The 13,752-nt window shown below is 39.6% G+C and overlaps 2 long non-coding RNA genes across 2 annotated transcripts; both read left to right on the forward strand.

Annotated features, from left to right (window-relative positions):
* The first annotated feature begins 4,813 nt into the window (after window positions 1-4,813).
* Window positions 4,814-6,326, forward strand: LOC110882798. The gene is made up of 3 exons (XR_002560218.2): window positions 4,814-4,941; window positions 5,457-5,510; window positions 6,030-6,326. It is a non-coding gene; the product is annotated as an uncharacterized LOC110882798 (long non-coding RNA).
* A 4,565-nt stretch (window positions 6,327-10,891) lies between these two features.
* Window positions 10,892-12,404, forward strand: LOC110882799. Its single transcript, XR_002560219.2, has 3 exons — window positions 10,892-11,019; window positions 11,535-11,588; window positions 12,108-12,404. It is a non-coding gene; the product is annotated as an uncharacterized LOC110882799 (long non-coding RNA).
* Window positions 12,405-13,752: the final 1,348 nt, after the last annotated feature.

Raw genomic sequence — 13,752 nt, forward strand, 5'->3', positions numbered from 1 at the left:
ACAAAGAGCAACAATTGTTTATCCAACATATTGTACATGCAAAACAATGAAAAGGGATATACTTACCAACAACAACCGCAGGTTTCTTTTGCGCCGGAGCAGACCTTTTGGTCTGCAGTCTCCGTCGCTTTGGTTCACCACCACCAGCAGCCTTCTGCTCTGGTCCTCTTTTCTCACCAACAACGGGGGGACCCGCAGCAGTTCCCCCCGCAGCCGCACCACTACCTATAACACCCAAACCCTCAAGGGTGTCAGATACTACCACGTAATCGGTATATCCGCGATAACAAGATCGATAGGTACCTGCGGCTTCAGACACTGAAGAAGGGGCAACTGAGCCTTCAGCCCTCCCCTTGCCACGACCCCGCACGATTTTCTTTACCGGTTTCTTCTCCGCATGCTTTTTGGGGATGTGCTTCTCAAACTTCCCCAAATCCGCAAGGATAGCTGCATTGGAACAGTCAAGAAAACAAGTTAAAAAGATAAACTGGAAAAACAGATGCAACTTACGACATACCTCTTGTGTCTCCCGGCACCGGGGCATCCAGCACTGCGCGCGACGGTACGCGGAAGTTGCTAAGAATTTCTAGGTTGAAGCCTTTCTTCAGCTCAACCGCAATAAGCTCAACCCGGCCCTCAAAATCGGGCTCGAACATTCTCCACAAGCCAACCGCATCCACTGATACAACACATGCATGCAGGTTACTACAAGGATTAGGAAGTAAGGAAAACAACAAAGAGTAACAAACTTACCACCACTCTTTTCCCGTAAAACGGGCCTTGCCTTCCTATCCGGTCTAGTGAGCATCATCCGCAACACCCACAGCTGATTGTTATCCAACTTCTTGAGTTCAATAGGCCGCAGCCTAGAGAACCAATCCAGAGTCTTTGCGGTGGCAACAGGAATATCTTCATCAGAAACTCCAACGTTGACGTTCCTGAAAGACATGCTGGCATAAACCGCACAGGCTTTAACATAGAAGAATTTCTTCTTCCAGCCTGTCACACCCTTGGGAGGCGTCATCAACTTCAAGCTCCCATGCCGTTGAGTAAACGAGAAAAAAGCAGTGTTCACCGTCAGCTGGTAGAATCGCCGGAAATTTTCAACAGTGATGGGCAAGCCATGGGCACGAATGTATATTCAAAGTTCCTGATTCGAAACATTCCAAAGGGACTAAGTTGGGAGATATGGAGATGATAATACTCCAACACCTCCGCAACGAACACCGTCACCGGCAACCTAAGGTTGCCGTCGTTGAAAAAATCAGCCCACAAAGTTATATAACCGGCCGGAGCATCGGCACCGGTATCCCCCTCTTGTGGGTAAGTAGCATCCCACTCGTCGGCCATCTGCACAGTGGTCATCAGGAGTTTAAAACCACCCTTTGACCACTTCAAAACCGGTAACCCACCACCGGGAACATCAACGTCATCATCTTCGTCTTCATCAGCCGCTACTACCGGCTGTTCAGGGTTTTCACCCTCCACATTGTGTGGACTTGATGGTTCAGCCATCAGAAAATGTTGAAGAAACGAAAGAAAGTGAGTAGAAAAACTAAACTCAACCTCACCGGAAGTTCAACAAATATCGTCGGAGAAGACAAAGAAATGTTCTCTCACCGGCAAATTTTTGAAATTTCGAACAAGTGAGGGGAAACCACGAACGGTTTCCCCTTATATACCCATCGCAATTAATGCGGAGGGAGAAAACGAATCATCACGTTCAAAAAGAACGAATTGCGCGACACCACGTGTCAAGCGCCGTTTTCGCTGACGGTTATCACGCGCGCGTGGCCACCCACGCGCCTGACATAAGAGACGTTTACACTCTTTGCTACAGTGCATTTAATGCCTCGGGCAGTGCAAACGTCCTTTCATTTCAGCACATGCCAGAAAGATCTCACCAACTTCCACCAACTCACACGTGAGATCAGCCACGTATGCAACAAAAAGCGACTACCTTATCCAATTACAAGCGGCATGCGGTTTCTCTGGTTTACCGCACCATAACCCATACCGCATATCGTTTTTTTTACATACCCCTAAAAATAGGCAAAAATATATGTCTTAACATTGTAAGGGGGTATAATACCTTTCCGCACTACCCACGAGCACACGTGGAATATGCGGAAATGACACACACGAGCCCGTTCAGGTGTGTCAGATACTCAGAACCAGCATTGTTCTTTGGACTGAACCGCATCTCAGAAATAGGTAAACCGCATTGCCTTCATTCTCTTCAAGCTTCAAATCCCTCCTGTCCGGTTCACAACCGCAGAGGGTACATGAACACCTTCTTTAACTTGAAGAAGGAAGGGAATGTACGCACGCGCACATCAGCAACCCTGACTCCTGAACCTTCAAGAGCCACATCCGAGCAACACACCCGTTTCGATCGAATATGGGAATGCAAAACCGCAGACACTCATGAGTCACTGCGGACATAACCATAGCTTCCGGAAATGGTTGCTACGGTGGAGCCACAACTAACTCCACATCGAGGGACGAAACTACTCCAATGAAAACTCCTCGGTATTGGAGCGGGAAGGAAGGTGCCTAAGGAAGAGATGCGGACGAAATCCACAATAATCACACGAGCCCTTGTCGAACAACAAGCGGTCGAACAAGCGGTAACAAGTCTGCTTATGACTTTGTTACCCTACTTGTACGTTGGATAGAATAAACAATGATGGGCATTACCATGCCTATGATTATGTTTATTTGACCGTTATACAGAATCACATTGTTCGACCAAACATGGCCAACAATGACGCAAGTACCCAACGTTGCTCCCACAACCGTGGCCAACAATGTCAAGCAACGAGGTAACCGCAAAAGACATGCGGTTACTTGAGAGCTAATGGGAAGAACATGAACACCCCACGAACGGAATCATCATTAGATATCCAATCATGGGAACAACATGCTCTCTTCTTCATTCACCACTTCAAAGGTTGGGTCGAAGTTTGTGCACACCTTCAACCACATCTCAAAGATTGGTTCGAAGTTTGTACACTTCCTCCAACCAATTCCTACAGTTGGTTCGGCACACCAACAGGTGGCAACCAGCCAAAGGCTGAGAATTTCGCATCAGACGAAACATTTTCACCGGTACAGAAGAGGCGTCAAATGACCCTTCCAAACCTCCAACTTGATCTACAAACAGAAAAGACCATCCATATGGTCTAGGATCTTCTCCAGACTCCAAACTACCTTCTAAACACCATAGTCCAGTACTCCTCCCACATACAACTTGTATGTGGCAGCAACACTAGACTGGGGGGACTTGAAGGGGTATGGTCCCAGATCTCGCGTCAGCATCGACCGCGAGTGACCATTACCCTTATCAAAACCCCCACCAGTTAACAACCTACTTGTGCCCATGCGAGAACGCATCGACACAAGGGGTGAATCCAATCTATCTAGTAACGAAGGGGGACTTACATGGAACATGAGAACGGTAGAGTGATGCGACATAGCATCACATCTGGTGTATGAAAACGGAAGTATTCACAGCGATGCGGCCTCACACCGCGTCCAGTGAACACTTCTATCAATACAAGGAAGCTGGATAACAGCAACAGTCACCACAGGCGACGATGCGGCCAGCACCGCATCTCGCGTATTTCTTGATCACTAGCAAGAGACGCGATAACATCTGATGTTACCGCAGACAGCGATGCGGCTAGCACCGCATCCTATACGCTCAACAAGTTTGACTGACACCATAGTGCAAGTGGAACCAATGGCAGTCACCTGTCAGATCTACGGAAGCGACAGACTGACGTGGCGTCGTCTCAACGGCCGACATGTCTGACACACCTGCAAAGGTGCAGCATGCCGTCAGTCTATCCATCCACCTCCTCCTTCACTCCTCGGCTATAAATACCAACCCCAAACCAGGTTTGAGGTATCTCTTCACAACTCTCTCACTACTACTACTATCTTACTTTGCTTCCCGAGCAAACTACTGATTCTCACGCCGGAGAGTGGTAACAAGGAGCACCCCCCACCCCATCCTCCTTGTTACGAGTCACGGTTTGTTTCCTTGTGCAGGAGATCAACCCACCGGTGATCCAGCCAGCGATTCTCGAGAGGAAGGGATTAACCCTTCTTGACGAGACCAGTGAGTTAACCCTGCCCGGTTAACCATTGTTTCATCAGTTACCATGTGTGAATGGAATGAATTATTATTGTGTATTGTTCGGTAGGCAAGAAAAACGGAGTAATAAAATAAGTGGTGAGTGGTGGTGGTAATTGTGGGTGGTTATAGGTTGCGATGGTGGGTGTCGGCGGTGGCGATGGGTGGTGGTGGTGGCGGAGAGTGGTGGTGCGGCGGTGACGGCGGGTGGTGATGGTGGCAAGGTGGACGTTGGTGGTGGGTGGCGGCAAGGTGGACGTTGGTGGTGGGTGGCAGCAGAGGTGGCGGTGGGTGGCGGCGGCGGTTGGTGGTGATGGTGGTGGTGGTGGCATCGACGATGGTGGTGGGCGGCGGCGGCGAGTGGCGTTGGCGAGTGGTCGCGGCTGTGGGTGATAACAGTGGCGAGTGGGTGGCGGCGACGACGGTGGCTGTCGGGGTGAGGTGGTGGCGGGTGGCGTGTAACACCCCAAAAAAATGTTTAATACGGGAATAAGTGAAAAATGAATAAAATTTAATATAGATGGTGAATTATGAAAAATGATAAGTTAAATCATGGGAAGTGTTTAAAACCAAACACTTAACAAACTTGAGGGGGTAATATGGAAAATTGTAATTAACTAAGGGATTAATGATGTTTAACCCAAAAACACACATTTTGTGCGTGATTTGGGATCGATCAAGAAGAGGAGAAACAAGGGTTTACCCTTGTTCTTGCAAAACTCATCAATTAACAAAGGAATTCAATGTTAATCGGCTGCATGTATTAAATTTTCGATCTACTAAGCATACCTAGTGAAGTGGTAAGTCGAATTTCTTGATTTGGTGAATTGTAGAAAAAGGGTTTCAACCCAATCATGAGTTTGTGGTATGATTTGTGTAAATTGGATGTTAGGGTTACTACCTAGAGTAGAAATCATGCTTGATTTTAGTTTAATTGAAAGAAAATTTTATAAACCCACTTGATGAAGAATTAGCATGAAAGGATGATCAAGTAGAAGTAAATATGGGTAATCTTGATATATGATCTTGCTTGCAATATACTAATGCTAGATAAATTGATGTGGAATAAAAGAATTGTATGAGCTAGATTGATAATCAATGATATCTAAGATGAACTAGTAGAAGTCATGCTTTGAATGCTTGTACATTATGCTTTACTAATATGACGCACACTAAGTGTTTGATGAAATGCTTAAGAGAATAAATGTGTGCAATTCTAAAAATTAGTAATAATGTTTGTCACTTGAAAATGAGAAATTTATGTAAACGATGGAATGAAAGTGTTGGGCTAAATGAATGAATGTGTTTAATGTAGGCGTGAAAGAAGAAGGCCCAAACACTAAGAAGACGGGAGACTCACAAGATCGAGGTACGTTAGTGTACACCCTATTTCTATTATGATAGTATATGCATTATAATCTCAATCAAATTGTGTTGTTATGCTTCAATTGTGGGAATTGAATTCTATGATTTTTCGAAAGTAAAAGTAAGGTTCGTCATAACGGATTGTAAGGAATGAAGAAGTTATGAAAGATAATGCATCATATCCGGTTCTTTTAGTTGAACCGGGTATGGGAAGTTATGTATGCAATGGACGAAAGCCTACCCGATCCGTCTTTCTCGGATCGGGGTATGATGTAAGCATGAAATGACTATGATTGTTCATTATGAACAAATTGAATGAAGGTGATGTAATGATGCTAGTATCCGTTCCTAACGGGTATGTTAAGTAAAGTATGCTTAGCCTCTATTTGAGACAAGCATGTAAGGAACCGTTTAACGGTTAGTAAAGTAATTGAATGATGCTTATCCGAAAAAGAAATAAATGGGTTTATTACCGAAAATTGTTAGTGGCGAAATACTAACCTATTTGTTATGTCAAATGTAGGTAAATCCTTAATGTAGGCGACTTGGCAAATTGGAGCGAGCATATGCACACTTTATGAACATCAAGCGCTTCCGCTATTATGTATTAATGTTTTGGGTCAAATGTCCGTTTTTGGTATAACATTGTTAGTAGTTACACTTGTTAATACTTGGTGTATGGTCTTAGTCATGTCTAGTCGAACGGGTCGTAAACTTGTTTGTTTGTTGATGGTTAATACAGGGATACACTCGACTTGCGGACGGGTCATGCCCAATTTTCGTTAAAATCATGTGTTAATGATATTAGCGTTTTTACCTTTTAAGTTGTGAAAGATTTGTACATTTTAAAAGTTTATGTTTTTAGCGTCTTTTGGATGTCATTTCTTCTAGACGCAAATATGAGTGTTTCAAGTTGGTATCAGAGCCCAGGTTTGAGGGATTCGAGCACAAGTAGTAGTGCTTGAACTCAAACTGACGGCTCGCTCGAAAGTGTGCTCGCTCCAAGATCGCCAATGAGGTAAAAATTTAAGTTTCGGTAAATTTAAGTATGTATAGTGTGCTTACGATGTAAATGTTTAAGTTAAGTATGTGGAGGAGTAATAATGGGAGGTGAAACGGGAAGTTCTAGGAACCGTAGGGCTGGAACCGACCCGAAAAATGATTAAAAAGGCCTAAAACAAGTCTGCAGCGAATTCAGCAAACGGGAGGCCGTCGCCGACGGGCTTCTGGCCGTCGCCGACGCCCCCCTATTTTGAGCCGACGCCTTATTCGACTGCTTACGGGAAGTGTGGCCGACGCCACTTTACAGGGCCCGTCGCCGACGGGGTCCTTGGGCGTCGCCGACGGGTTGTGTAAAGGCAATCTGCTGAAAAATTTTGTTTTTCACATTTAGAGTTACCGGGTTATCCAAAAGCCTATTTAATGATTATGTAGGGTCCATATAAGGCCTAATAGATGTATGTAACCACAATTAGTGGTTACGATGGAATGGATTCGAAAGAGTCGAAAGTGATGAATCAAATGACAAGATAAGAGTTATGAAATTTAAAAGATCAAAAATTGAAATGTAAGAATGTGAATTAAGTAAATGCAGACTAATGAACCATTATATAATGAAAGGCATGTAATGGTGTGAAAAAGAACGACACGAAATAAATGATGGAACGTAGAGAATTAGAAACTTGAAATGCATGATTACAAATGTTGTAATCAAAGGTTGAATTATGTGTTATATTGAAAGCTTGTGAATTATAATTTAAGTTCCCGTACTTCTCAGAAATGCCCGTTTTATGTTCTTGTCAAGTTATTAGAAGATATAATAAGTTATGTAAAGTTACGTAGACCATTAGCGATAAAGTAAAATTTAGAAAAGTCGAATGTAACGTATGGAATGGCATGAAATGGATGACGAATGTATAAAATGAAGTTGGAAACGTATGATAATGAATAATGAAGGAAGTAAATGTAGACTAAAGTACTTGAATATGTGAAGGAACCTGAATTGTTAATAAATGAACATAAAAAAAAATGATGATGAATGATGAGATTAATGGTGAAAATAAATTGAAGAATGTGAGTTAGATGGAATTCGTATGAGAATTCGGATAAATGTATGCTTTGATCAGAATTATGCATTAGAGGTTAGTACCCCGTGTTTGGAATGGTGTGATACTTATGTGTATATAATGATTTGCTTTAGTATGATAAAGAGGCGAATATGTGCTAAAAGTGAATCATACGAGCTTATTAGTAAAGGATATGTTGAAATTATGTTATATAGTTGCTTCGAATGAAATTTTCTATTTGTAGAATCATGAAGCATTAGCCATTAGCATGTGAAAGTACGTGAAAGTGAATGCATATATGTGTATCCTTTGGAGGATTACGTAAATTGTATGTATGAAATGCGAGGAATATTAATATTACAGTCTATCATATTTAGATGATTACATGTTCAAAAGTTTGAAGTGTGTAAGCAAGACAGTTGACTATCTAAAAGTCAACAGTATAGGGATATCATGAAATGGTCATCAGACACAAATACTAAAGTAAAGAGTTAATGTATTATGTATTAAGTGATTTACGTGTTATGCTTGATAATAGATTAGTTGTATGGATTTGAAATGAGATAGCTATTAATAAACGTCTCGTTTATACGAAATTTGACTAACGAAAGTCAATTAACGTATGAATAGAAAGAAAATGAATAGTTGTATGTATGCTCACATAAGCTAATAATGTTACGAATGTAATAATATGCAAGGATGGAAATCTCGTCAGTTGATTCAAGTATGGATGGCAAACGGGGTAAGAGGAAGCAATGAGGCAAATATGAACGTGAACACTAAAGGTAAGTGATTTTGCAATCACTTCAAATTTATCTACATGAAGGTGTATACATGTTTGCATATTCGAAATCAAAGTGAAATGTATAAATAAATTAGAAATGTTATGGTACGTTTTGTTGAAATTGTTGGCATAATGTTAAACCGATAAGACCTCATTATAAGGGTAAATCGGTCATAAATTTTAGTTGAGAAATTCTAAGACGGGAATGAAAACTTGGCAATGTTGATGAAAGGTATGGAAAGAATATTAGTCGGGATGTTAGCTAAATACATTTTGTAAAGATGATTCGAATTGAAAGTAAGTACAACGCGTACAACAATACTTATATACAATAAGTACTAAGTGTGATTAATTTTAAAAGGTCAAATTGTAGAAGACAGTAAATAATAATTACTTACAATTGCTAGAAGTATTACGTAAGAAATGACATGGTAAATGATACGACAGAAGAACGAAAGGTACAGATGAAAATGCTAGAATCTGAGAAATGAATTCAAACTGGTAAGAATGAAAGGTAATAAATTAAAAGTTCGAATCCGTAAGTGAAGACGGATTGAACAAGTGGGAATAAAAAGTAAGTACCAAACTCAAATAAGTTATACAGGTCAAATGGCGATCGCCGTTTGAACCCGGTATTTAATGTTCGGTTTGTCAAGTTTATTACTTATAGGTGAGCATAATGTATGGGCATGCATTGTCACGGTTTGGAAAGCATTAACCGTTGCAAAGTATAAATAACGAGTCAAGGGTTTTGGCCCGCGCCAGGTACATATAAAAAGATTATACTTTTAATAAGAGCTTAGGGCTCGACTAGAGAATGATGTGTCAGAATAGGATAACTGATACCCCATATGTAAGAATGTATTTACAATTAGACTTCCGAAAAGTCAAACGAAGTAAATGAAGTCCTTGCAATTATGCAAGTATAAAGTACGAATGTGTACCTCGATGCGACCACAATAAGTAAGGGGGTGTTAGTCTGACCTTGAAAGGTCAAACTGCGAAAGTTGATGAAATAACCAATAAAATGAAAGGATAGTATGTAAGAAATAGAATGTATGATATGTTTTAGCATGTACGTAAGAAAATTGTGAAAGAGACAATCGGCGAACAAACACCCTGTAGGACGCAAATATGAAAGGTTATGTGCTAACTTTTATTTATCGATAATATGATGGAATTCTTAGTGAGATGATAGTAATGAAGCTAATGGAAGGATGCTCACGAGTGGGAGCATATCTCATGAATGAATGAGACCAATTCTGGTACGGAAGTACATATAAAGAAGCGCATCGATCCGGCACACGGAAAACTGACTTATGCATTAAAGGACAGGTTAGTAAAATGTTTAAATCTTGATTAATGATTAAGAATCCGTAAATTTAATTGTAAGTGTGAACAAAATGAATGGTAGAATAATTATGGTATAGTATACAATGATCGACTTGTAACGGTCAGCGTGAGAAGGTATGAATGTCATTAAGAGGGAGATCTAAAGGCCTTAAATGAAAGTTGAGCTGAATTGGTTAAACGCTAGTATGGTGCTCGTACACAACATACCTAGTTGTTATCATAAGTAGTTCATGCAAGGAGCTAATAATATAGTATGCGGGATTAAATTTGAGGCTAAACTCAAATTTGTAATTAATTCAAGTGACGGTAGTAACCGTAGAATGATGCCTTATACTCATATTAAGTATGAAAAAGTAATTAGGAAGTGGGTAGCTTTGTATTAGTACCACTAAGTCATTAAATGTTTATAGTATACGTATAATGTTATGCTAAGCCCTCATATGAACAAGAAAGTAATTAGAAGAACGTTAGTAATGGGATAATGGGGTTTGCTCATGATTACAATAATGAATTATATCGTGCATGATCCATGTGCGGAATGAAATAAATCGATTTATTTATATTAATAAATGTATGAATATGTTACGCTTATTTAGAAAGATAGAAACAAGCCGTAAGCATAAGCTTGTACGACCAATAGTATACATTTGGAATAAAATTCAATGAACGAACCGCTAGTGATGACGTATGCTAGGAACTAGCATTATAAAGTGAAAACGACACTAATAAGAGCTTTAGATCAGATTCTGACTTATATTTGACTATGAAAGTAATTTACTTGGTTTAAGAACGAAGGGACAATGTGTACAAATACTTTTATGCATGAATGAAACCCTCGCCAAGATCCCGAATGCATCCATGTTGAATTAAGCATCGTGAATGAATAGATGAAAAAGTAAGAGTAGAAGTGGTCTAGTTGGAATGAGAAAGGTTTCGGGGACGAAACCTCCTTTAAGGGGGGTAGACTTGTAACACCCCAAAAAAATGTTTAATACGGGAATAAGTGAAAAATGAATAAAATTTAATATAGATGGTGAATTATGAAAAATGATAAGTTAAATCATGGGAAGTGTTTAAAACCAAACACTTAACAAACTTGAGGGGGTAATATGGAAAATTGTAATTAACTAAGGGATTAATGATGTTTAACCCAAAAACACACATTTTGTGCGTGATTTGGGATCGATCAAGAAGAGGAGAAACAAGGGTTTACCCTTGTTCTTGCAAAACTCATCAATTAACAAAGGAATTCAATGTTAATCGGCTGCATGTATTAAATTTTCGATCTACTAAGCATACCTAGTGAAGTGGTAAGTCGAATTTCTTGATTTGGTGAATTGTAGAAAAAGGGTTTCAACCCAATCATGAGTTTGTGGTATGATTTGTGTAAATTGGATGTTAGGGTTACTACCTAGAGTAGAAATCATGCTTGATTTTAGTTTAATTGAAAGAAAATTTTATAAACCCACTTGATGAAGAATTAGCATGAAAGGATGATCAAGTAGAAGTAAATATGGGTAATCTTGATATATGATCTTGCTTGCAATATACTAATGCTAGATAAATTGATGTGGAATAAAAGAATTGTATGAGCTAGATTGATAATCAATGATATCTAAGATGAACTAGTAGAAGTCATGCTTTGAATGCTTGTACATTATGCTTTACTAATATGACGCACACTAAGTGTTTGATGAAATGCTTAAGAGAATAAATGTGTGCAATTCTAAAAATTAGTAATAATGTTTGTCACTTGAAAATGAGAAATTTATGTAAACGATGGAATGAAAGTGTTGGGCTAAATGAATGAATGTGTTTAATGTAGGCGTGAAAGAAGAAGGCCCAAACACTAAGAAGACGGGAGACTCACAAGATCGAGGTACGTTAGTGTACACCCTATTTCTATTATGATAGTATATGCATTATAATCTCAATCAAATTGTGTTGTTATGCTTCAATTGTGGGAATTGAATTCTATGATTTTTCGAAAGTAAAAGTAAGGTTCGTCATAACGGATTGTAAGGAATGAAGAAGTTATGAAAGATAATGCATCATATCCGGTTCTTTTAGTTGAACCGGGTATGGGAAGTTATGTATGCAATGGACGAAAGCCTACCCGATCCGTCTTTCTCGGATCGGGGTATGATGTAAGCATGAAATGACTATGATTGTTCATTATGAACAAATTGAATGAAGGTGATGTAATGATGCTAGTATCCGTTCCTAACGGGTATGTTAAGTAAAGTATGCTTAGCCTCTATTTGAGACAAGCATGTAAGGAACCGTTTAACGGTTAGTAAAGTAATTGAATGATGCTTATCCGAAAAAGAAATAAATGGGTTTATTACCGAAAATTGTTAGTGGCGAAATACTAACCTATTTGTTATGTCAAATGTAGGTAAATCCTTAATGTAGGCGACTTGGCAAATTGGAGCGAGCATATGCACACTTTATGAACATCAAGCGCTTCCGCTATTATGTATTAATGTTTTGGGTCAAATGTCCGTTTTTGGTATAACATTGTTAGTAGTTACACTTGTTAATACTTGGTGTATGGTCTTAGTCATGTCTAGTCGAACGGGTCGTAAACTTGTTTGTTTGTTGATGGTTAATACAGGGATACACTCGACTTGCGGACGGGTCATGCCCAATTTTCGTTAAAATCATGTGTTAATGATATTAGCGTTTTTACCTTTTAAGTTGTGAAAGATTTGTACATTTTAAAAGTTTATGTTTTTAGCGTCTTTTGGATGTCATTTCTTCTAGACGCAAATATGAGTGTTTCAAGTTGGTATCAGAGCCCAGGTTTGAGGGATTCGAGCACAAGTAGTAGTGCTTGAACTCAAACTGACGGCTCGCTCGAAAGTGTGCTCGCTCCAAGATCGCCAATGAGGTAAAAATTTAAGTTTCGGTAAATTTAAGTATGTATAGTGTGCTTACGATGTAAATGTTTAAGTTAAGTATGTGGAGGAGTAATAATGGGAGGTGAAACGGGAAGTTCTAGGAACCGTAGGGCTGGAACCGACCCGAAAAATGATTAAAAAGGCCTAAAACAAGTCTGCAGCGAATTCAGCAAACGGGAGGCCGTCGCCGACGGGCTTCTGGCCGTCGCCGACGCCCCCCTATTTTGAGCCGACGCCTTATTCGACTGCTTACGGGAAGTGTGGCCGACGCCACTTTACAGGGCCCGTCGCCGACGGGGTCCTTGGGCGTCGCCGACGGGTTGTGTAAAGGCAATCTGCTGAAAAATTTTGTTTTTCACATTTAGAGTTACCGGGTTATCCAAAAGCCTATTTAATGATTATGTAGGGTCCATATAAGGCCTAATAGATGTATGTAACCACAATTAGTGGTTACGATGGAATGGATTCGAAAGAGTCGAAAGTGATGAATCAAATGACAAGATAAGAGTTATGAAATTTAAAAGATCAAAAATTGAAATGTAAGAATGTGAATTAAGTAAATGCAGACTAATGAACCATTATATAATGAAAGGCATGTAATGGTGTGAAAAAGAACGACACGAAATAAATGATGGAACGTAGAGAATTAGAAACTTGAAATGCATGATTACAAATGTTGTAATCAAAGGTTGAATTATGTGTTATATTGAAAGCTTGTGAATTATAATTTAAGTTCCCGTACTTCTCAGAAATGCCCGTTTTATGTTCTTGTCAAGTTATTAGAAGATATAATAAGTTATGTAAAGTTACGTAGACCATTAGCGATAAAGTAAAATTTAGAAAAGTCGAATGTAACGTATGGAATGGCATGAAATGGATGACGAATGTATAAAATGAAGTTGGAAACGTATGATAATGAATAATGAAGGAAGTAAATGTAGACTAAAGTACTTGAATATGTGAAGGAACCTGAATTGTTAATAAATGAACATAAAAAAAAAATGATGATGAATGATGAGATTAATGGTGAAAATAAATTGAAGAATGTGAGTTAGATGGAATTCGTATGAGAATTCGGATAAATGTATGCTTTGATCAGAATTATGCATTAGAGGTTAGTACCCCGTGTTTGGAATGGTG

This window comes from Helianthus annuus, chromosome 10 (assembly GCF_002127325.2).
Source record: "Helianthus annuus cultivar XRQ/B chromosome 10, HanXRQr2.0-SUNRISE, whole genome shotgun sequence".
NCBI lineage: Eukaryota > Viridiplantae > Streptophyta > Magnoliopsida > Asterales > Asteraceae > Helianthus > Helianthus annuus.